The sequence below is a fragment of the Tamandua tetradactyla genome, chromosome 17 (genome assembly GCF_023851605.1).
Source record: "Tamandua tetradactyla isolate mTamTet1 chromosome 17, mTamTet1.pri, whole genome shotgun sequence".
In the NCBI taxonomy this organism is placed as follows: domain Eukaryota; kingdom Metazoa; phylum Chordata; class Mammalia; order Pilosa; family Myrmecophagidae; genus Tamandua; species Tamandua tetradactyla.
Window position 1 is genome coordinate 75681041 of NC_135343.1, and position 8913 is coordinate 75689953.

The 8913-nt window shown below is 46.3% G+C and overlaps 1 non-coding gene across 1 annotated transcript; it reads right to left on the reverse strand.

The window, feature by feature from the left end:
- Positions 1-2814: 2814 nt before the first annotated feature.
- TRNAG-UCC (transfer RNA glycine (anticodon UCC)) lies at positions 2815-2886 on the reverse strand. Its single transcript has one exon. It is a non-coding gene; the product is annotated as a tRNA-Gly (tRNA).
- Positions 2887-8913: the final 6027 nt, after the last annotated feature.

Sequence of the window (8913 nt, forward strand, 5' to 3'; positions counted from 1 at the left end):
CTCACCAGGCTCTCCTCCTCTTCCTCGGTTTGGGGGGGTCAGTCTGGGGAGGGAGGGGCAGGTGTCAAAACGGATTTGACCTCCTACTCATCACATCTTTTTTTGATGGGGCTTTGGGCCTCACAAGCCAAACCTTTATCATCCTTGTTCTCTGATTCCTTTAAGACCATTACCTTCGTACTGCCTGGGTGGGAAAAATGGGCACAATCACTCGCACTTCACACATCAAAGCCCCTTTTCAGGGCTTTGATAATATGGAACTGGGTGTCCCAATCAAACAAAATTTTTAAAGGCCCATGATATAAGTACAAAGTAACTACAAAGACCAAAGCCCTCCCCTGGCGTTTAGGGTGTCCCTCGCTCTAGCCCAACCCAACTTTCGTCTCCCTCAGCACTGTCCTAATTGCAGTTTCACGGGCCTCTGGGCAAATGACTTCATCTCTCTGAGCCTCAGTTTCTTCATCTCTAAAATAGTGTTAATCATTTAGTCTCCACTGTGTTATGGTGAGAATTCTAAGAGGTGCTAAAGCAAATCTATTTTAGCATTAGCTTAAGTGGAAGTGAAATTCTAGCCCAGGACCTGGTTAGATTCTAAGAGGCCTTGGTTCTCTCCCAGTCCCGTCCGCGGCCCCTGGAGCACAGCCTTACACTCATAGCTAAGTTGTCCTGAAACCCCTCCCTCTTCTCCCCAATCCAGATACATTTCACCTGATTCCCATCACTGGGGCGCCTCTAAAATGCTCCCGTGTCCAGGCCAGAACGGCGCTTCCCAGATCCACCCTGTACTTACGGTAACTACTGATGCGCTTGCCTCCTCTTCTGCCAGGTGTTCTTTGAGCTGACTGAGGTACGAACTTTGTCCTACTTTTAGATGCCTTGCCCTTAGCCACTGAAACCAGTGGCTCACTCCCTAAGCCCCACTCAGGAGTCCCGGCAGCTGCCCAGACCCCCTCCCTCGCTGCTCCCCAGCTGCTTTTGCCCTGACCCCTTTCCACCTAACTCCCAGTCTCGGGTCTGAGATTCTGACCTCAGGCACTATTATTGGTCCCTCTGAGCTGGGATTATTTTGTGCTCTCTAGTCTGGCTCAACGCTGTGGCTCTTCACTGTCCCTATTCTTAGCCCCACCCCAAACCCTGTCACATAGCCCTACTGTCCAGCCCCTTATAACCAACACCACACTGGATATTCCTAAGTCTGTGTGAGTGAATATAAACTCTGAAGATGGCCAAGATGTCTCCAGGAAACCATGGCAGAGAAGTGAGAACCAAGCAGAGCAAGCATTCCTGGATTGTGGTCAGCAGTTCCTACCAGTCAAATGGGGATTGCCAATTTGCTGGGAGAAAAGAAGACAACAGGCCCCAAAAGAGATACTGGCTGAGCATTGAGCAAAGGACCTGCTTGTACTTTGGGAGAGCAGAGGCCCAGGTAGAAGCTTTGTACTCATCATGCCAGGACTAGTCCAGAAATTTATAGACTTGTGGAAAATGCAGTGAAACGTCTCATGGAGGGTTGGTCACAGGGCACTTGAGCCAACAGCTGGCTGAGGCCTGTGAGAGCCCCACAGTCCTGACCAGTCCAGAATTGGGGAAGGTCTGCCTGGGACTCCTAGAGGCATTGGGTGTGAAGGAAGGAACATGAAATAAGACTTGGGAATACATAAAAGCTGAGAATTCTCCAGAACCACGACAGGCTGAGAAGCTGAGCTGCAGGGTTACAGGGCCTCTGTCCATCTGCCTTGGGGGAGAAGGCATTTCTTCCCTCCCTGAATCCATTCTTTTTGAGCCCCTTCTACAAGAACCAGGTGGGGTAGCAGGCATTGGTGATACAGGATCAATGAGACAGACCCGGTCCCAGCCCCCAGGGAGCCTGTGGGAGCTGCAGACAATTAAACAACTCAAAAGGAGCAATGGAGTGTTGTATGTTGGTGACCGGGAAAGCCCATCCATGGGATTCTAGAAGCAGTAGGTGGGGGTGGCTAGGGGAGATCACAGAAGACTTCCTGGGCAAGGTGACACTTAAGGTGACACTTTTCTATTGAAAAGGTGACATTTCAATAGAAGGCACAGCAGTTATGAATGACCAGTGACAAAGAGAAAACAGCACCTGCTGGGAACAGGGAGGAAGCTACTGATGACTGGAACTTGGAGGACAGTGGCGCTGGGAAGGTGAGGCTTGAGAGAGAAACGGGGGCTGACTTAGGGCATGTGGGACCAGCACCCACGATAATGGGTGAGGGCATCGGGTTTGATGGGTTCAGGGATTTCTTTAGTACTTGCCTCCTCACTCCTTTTCAGTCTCAAGCCCTAAGGACAAGGTTGGGCATTTTTCACACCCTCTATTATCCAAGATGGTGCTTTGCATACAGTAAGTGCTCAGCTAAGATTTGTGGAGTGGTTGACCAAGGATAGGAGCTACCAAGGAAGGGTTTGAAACTTAGTTCTACATCAAGACCCTTAGATACAATGTGACAGTGTGATTGTGAAAACCTTGTGCCTGATGCTCCTTTTATCTAGGGTATGGGCAAATGAGTAAAACATATGGATAAAAAATTAACAAATAATAAGGGGAACAAATGTTAAAATAAATTGAGCAGTTTGAAATACTTGTGGCCAATGAGAGGGAGGGGTAAGGGGTATGGTAAGTATGAGTTTCTTCTTTTTCCTTTTTTATTTCTTTTGCTGGAGTGATGCAAATGTTCAAAAAAATGATCATCATGATGAATACACAACTATGTGATGATATTATGAGCCACTGATTGTGTACCATGTATGAAATGTTTGTATGTTAAGTTGTTTTTTGGGGGGGGCGCGCAGTGCATGGTCTGGGAATCGAACCCAGGTCTCCTGCGTGGAAGGCAGGCATTCTAATCACTGAACTACCCACGCACCCTGGTATGTTAAGTTTTTACAGTAAAAATATATTTTTAAAAAAAGGCCCTTAGAAAATTAAAGCCTGCTCTTACAATCACATGATCTGTAAATTTATAGCCCTGCAGTTGCCATTTTATAACTAAAACAAAATACTCATTAAAAAATAATAGGAATGTGTAAAATCAGCACTAACAAATCCCAATTGGCAGATGGAAAAAACCTGGCTCCCTGAAGCCTGCCTGGTTCTATGGTCAAAACACGCTTTGGATGGAGATCCAGAGGTGAAAAATTGTTTGCTGCTGGGAGCGACCAACTGACTCAAACCCAAAATAGCAGGTTTCAGCTCCCTAGAGCAAAATGACATTGCATGCCTCAGATTGTTTTGGGTTGCCATCCTGAAGTATTTCACAAACGCGTTCTACAGTAGGAGTTGGGAAGAGGCATCTAGACCTGTCTGGAACCATTAGAGGAAAGGTGGCATTATGGTTGATCTCTGACCTTGGACCTCAGAAGAGTGCAAGGCTTCCCAGCATGCGCTCTGTCCTTTCATCGGAAACCTGATGGCTCCCCAACTCTTCTACCTCCCGCCAGTCTCTTCCCCAAACCACACAGCTGGCCATGCCTCCCTGGTACACACTTTCTATCACCTCCTTATGTACAGGCCATCTCTAGCCAAACACTGGTTCCTGTACCAAACACCTTTGTCAGTTCATTTCTCAGCAATGCAGAAATGCTGAGCGCAGAAAATCTTGCCTCCTGATTAAACAACAGCCTTGGATATTTTCTCCTTCACCCCACCCAGATTTCCTCTCCAGATCCTTTTCCCCATTTCTTGCCCTCCGCATTTTAAGGAGTTGAAAGAGTTTTCTAGAAATACATCATAGAAATAAATTCCCAGAGGCAGTGTAATAAATTATCTGAGATACGCATGAGTGATGGAGCCTTTCGGTAGAAGATGTGAAGAGTGCTGATCATGGAAAAACAAAATGCAAGAGGCCAAGTTTGCAGGGAGCAGTGAGAATTAAATAAGAACATATCGGAGGCACTGAGGCACTGGAAACTGGCTGTCCCAGTCTCCTTTTTAAAGTTTGGTTTACTAAATGGAACTTAATTATACATAAACAAAATACTGGAAGACCATTTCTTTGCTAAGGAACTCCAGCCAAGAAACACAGTGGAAAAATGAGAGTGATATCTTTCACTTTGAAGATTGTCTAAAAAAAAAAATGTTTAAATCTTCCCTGAATGTAAGAGGACAGACCATAGAATGCTGAAAAGTCCCCTGTTCATCTGAAGATCAAGTCTGAAAGTTCTTTGACTCTCCTAAGCTGGAGGCAGATTAAATGTCACTTTTAAAGAGAAAAAAAAAATCTGGTAATTGTTTGGCTAAATGTTCGTATTTGCATACTCTCTGTTTGTGCTAAGAAAAATATTTTTTTTTTAATAAAACTGTGCATTTTCTTCTAAGTGATTGGTTTGTGTTGTGCCCTCACTGAGAGCCTAAAGCGAAAACTATTTGGGGTTACAAAATGGGAAAAATTAGTCACCAGTGAGTCACAGAGACTATAAATATGTGGCTGTATTGTCCTTTCATTTATGGATTGTCCTTTCATTTATGGTTCAGCTGGGACAAGTTGTTTGGGAGGAAGCGGGAAGACATACAAACTGTGCAAAGGAGACTGGAGGCCCCACTCTAGGATCTCAGAGTGAGTACGAGCAAGACCAGAACCTCTCCAGTGGGCCCCCTCTCCATCGCAGTGCTGAGGCTGGGGGGCCCTCCTAGAGCTTCTGCGGCACCGGGCAAAAGAAGCAGGCTTCTGGGCCACACGGTGTCCCCTCTGTCACCCAGCCTCAGCACCAGTTTCAGGCTCAGTGTCCTGGGGCAGTGCTGGAGCCCAGGTGTGCTGTGGCTTTGCCGCTTTCCCTGAGCTGAGGAGGGAAGTGGAAGCAGGGACGGGGGAACGGTCAGCTGGCAGAGCTCTACTGCCTGTTGCTCAGCATTCCAGGAACCCGTCCCCTACATCCTCCTTCCATACACACACAAAAAATTAAAAATCATCCATTCATTCATCCAACCCAAGTATATTGAGCCTCTACCGTACAGCAGATATCATGTGCTGGTCTGGGGAAATGTTGGTGGGAAGGACAGCCCTGCCCGAATGGTGCTGTCAGCCTCGTGGGGGAGACGGGTAACTGCCCAGCGAGAGCGGTGGAGTGTGACAAATGTGAGGGTGAAGGCTTCCGGCTACAGAGGAGCACACAGTAGGCACATACAATCTCATTGTAAGTCAGGAAAAGCTTCCCGGACCAAGGAACATTGAAGCTGAACCCACGCAGGGAAAACTTAGACACACAAGGAAAAGCAGGTTTTGACAGCAGGTTAGAGCAGATGCAAAAAATGCTGCCTTGTCAGTGTGAAGCTCTGGGGTACTAATCAGTCCAGAAGGCTCAGGCATGGAGGGGCGACAGCCACAACTAGAGAAACCCAGGCCATCAATGGTAACCTTCCCAGGGTTTCACCATGGCATCCTGCAAGAACTGGGGAGTAAGTGTCCCATCTATGGGCTCATATTCCATTTTCTAGATCCGTGTCCCTAAACCTTTGCCCACCATGACCTTCTTGCAGTCTTCAGGAAACCCCAATGAGCACTCAGGTGATATCAAAAGGGTCCAGAGCAGGAAGCCTTGCACCCAGAAGTCCAAGTGGGTCCAAATGGTGGCTGGTAAGTGGGGACGTTAGTCCAGGGAGTGGTCTGAGAGTGGGAGATCAACTTAAGGGAATTGTTCCTATCACAATTACCATATGCCAGCATCATACGTAGCCATATAATGCAACTGCTCCTGAGAGCAGAAGCCCATTCCTACAGAGGGATGCAAGGTCAAGGAGGAAGGTGAGGGGAAACAGGCAAGTGGGTCCAGGTCAGAGTCACACCAGGAGTGAGAGACCCCAAAGCTGAGGCTGAGAACCACTGACCTCATGTCTTAAAGATCTAGCTTTGGCCTCAGAAGACCTAGAGGCTGGACTTTCAGCTAAGGGTGGACTTGGCTCGTCCTCAAGAGGTAGGGCTGTGGAGGAAGGTATGAATGAGAAAGGCTGCAACAGCCTTACCTGGTGACCAGCCCACAGCCTTCCTCTTTACCCCAATACCTGTCCCCAACCTGGGTGATTTCTGCATCCATCTGGTTGGCTTTCCCAATTCCCCAGTTTCCTCATTTCCTGTCACCTGCAACTCCTCTCCACTTCGGGCCCCAAATTCACCCCATGCTTCAGCATAGTGGCTGAGAGTGTGCGCTGGTGTCAGACAGACCACCTGAATTTGAATCCTGGATCAGTCATTTCCTAGCTGTGTGATCATGGGTTACTTAAATCACCTCCCTGTGCCTCCAAATGGGGTCTCTATCTTTGGGCATTTGTAGATTAAAACGCTAATACAATAGATGGTGCATAATCGGGACTCCATACAAAGTAGAGAATATTAGCTCCATTAAGACAGTGCTACCTCCCCAGCTAAACACAATGCCTGGCACACAGTACCCACTTAACGTCTGTTGAACAAATGGATGAATTTTGCCATCGTTCTGGATGGGTTTGCCCCTGAAATTAAAATTGAAGTATGCTATTTATTCTTTCTGCTCTAATGCATTCCTTTTCTTATCACTGTCTTTTAATCCCATCATTATCTTCAGCCTACCTCCTTCCTAGCCTCATTCCTCTATCAGCAAACCTGCTGTCCTCACCAGCCTCCTTCCACCACACCCCAACAGAATCCAGCCCCGGAGAGACCCTACGATCTGCCCATTCCTTGCATAGCTTCTCCTCTCCATGACCTTCCCACCTGGATCTTTGTTCTCCTAGATGATTGGCCCTTCTCCTCTACTAGGAAAAGGAGCATCACCAAGCACAAACTTCTTCAATTTGTCTTCCCCAGCCTTAAACGCACGCTCCCCAGCCCTTGCTTTGCCTTCTTTTTGGAGGGTCTTTTTCCATCATTAACTCCTGTTCTAGTTTGCTGGCCAGAATGCAATTACACCAGAGATGGATTGGCTTTTAATAAAAGGAGATTTATTTCATTAAAAATGTATAGTTCTTCAGAGGAAAGGCAGCCAACTTTCAACTGAGGTTCTTTCTTATGTGCAAAGGCACAGGGTGATCTCTGCTGACCTTCTCTCCAGGCCTCTGGGTTCCGACAACTTTCCCCGGGGTGATTTCTTTCTGCATCTCCAAAGGCCTGGGCTGAGTTGAGAGTGCTAACATGAGGTATGCTGAGATGCTTTGGCTATGCTATCTTGCGCTCTCTCATTTAAGCACCAGCCAATTAAGTCAAACATCATTCATTGCAGCAGGCACGCCTCCTAGCTGACTGCAGATGTCATCAGCAACAGATGAGGTTCACATGCCATCGGCTCATGTCCACAGCAATAGAAATAGGCATCTTCACCTGGTCAAGTTGACAACTGAACCTAACTACCACAACTCCTTTCTCCCAATTGAAGCTTTCATTCTCCATCCTCCATCTCCTTGGGACTCTGCCTCTCAGCTTACAACGAGACCAAGACTTCCCCCATTCCTTAGGGGCATGCGTTGGGGGGGTGACACTTCTCGGGGAAGCCTATTTTATATAGTTCTGACTGTAGAGCCATGCTGCTGTTCCATACACCTCAAAAACGAATGCAGAAAGAACGTCAATTTGGATGCGGTGAAACCCCACATGGAACACCAACATTAAAATGGGCCCAGCCCCATTACAAGTTAATATCTAACTGCACTGAAGGATATGAGGAAAAAGACAACTAACCTAAATGAATTTGAAACATTATACAGCATAAAGCTAAGGGCAATAAGAACTATACATATTTATTGTGCTCTAGTAAATTTATTTCTCACAAGAGTTTGGGTTATCCTAAAACTACTTTAAATGTACACTAGAATTGAGCAGATGTAAATATACTGCAGCTAATGAGAGCCTGGTTTTTGCACTATGGGAGAAAAAAGTTACAAATAAGGAGAAGGGAAAAGCCAGAATGAACCCTGTGGCGTTAGATTGGAATTGAACTTAAGTTTATACACACACGCACACGCACACGCACACACACACGTGGATGGCCATAGAAAACCTATGGAGGAATGTGTAGGTATGTGTGTATATTTACACCTAGATTTCTCAGCTCTGTCTGCTGAGAGGGCCTAGAAGTAATGACCCCGCAGTTGCAATGAGACTTCCGGCCTCTACACCACCACTTCTCATTCACTCCTCCCGCAACACACTTACTCAGTTTCCCACACCAGCAACAAGGACTCTTCCTGTCCCTCTCTATCCCCATTCCCCCAGCCCATGGCTTGCTGCTTCTACCTTTGGAACACCTCTGCACTCCTCTCCTCTGAGCCAAGTAGTGGGAACAGCCTCTCTAGTTTTAATTTATTTTTTATTGATATGTATTATAGATTCACATACCATATAATCATCCAAAGGTGCAATCAATCGTTCACAGTGTCATCATAGAGCTGTGCATTTATCATCACCATTGATTTTTTTTTCTTTTTAGAGAAAAATAACATATATAGAAAAAAGCAATAAATTTCAAAGCACATTGCAACAATTAGTTGTAGAATAGATTTCAGAGTTGAGTATGGGTTACAATTCCACATTTTTAGTTTATACTGCTAGCTTCTCCAAGACACTGGCGATCAAAAGAAATAGCAATATGATAATTCAACAATCACACTCATTTGGGGAGCGGCCTCTTACACTGACATTCCTGCATCCGGCTTCCCCCACGCCATGGGCAATGCTCTCTAACCCACAGGGCCAACCACGTTACTAGCCTACTTCAAGCTCTTCATTGGCTCTCAAGATAAAACCAAAGCATCATGATATGGCAGGTAATCTTCTCCTAATTTGGATCCTGGTGTCCACCTACTTTTCTGGCCCCAAACCCCATCATGTGTCTTTTACTCTTGGTTCTCCAGGGATCCTTCTGATGACATTGACCAACTTCAAATAAACTCCCCTGGTATTGAACTTATCTCTCTGTTGTTTTTTT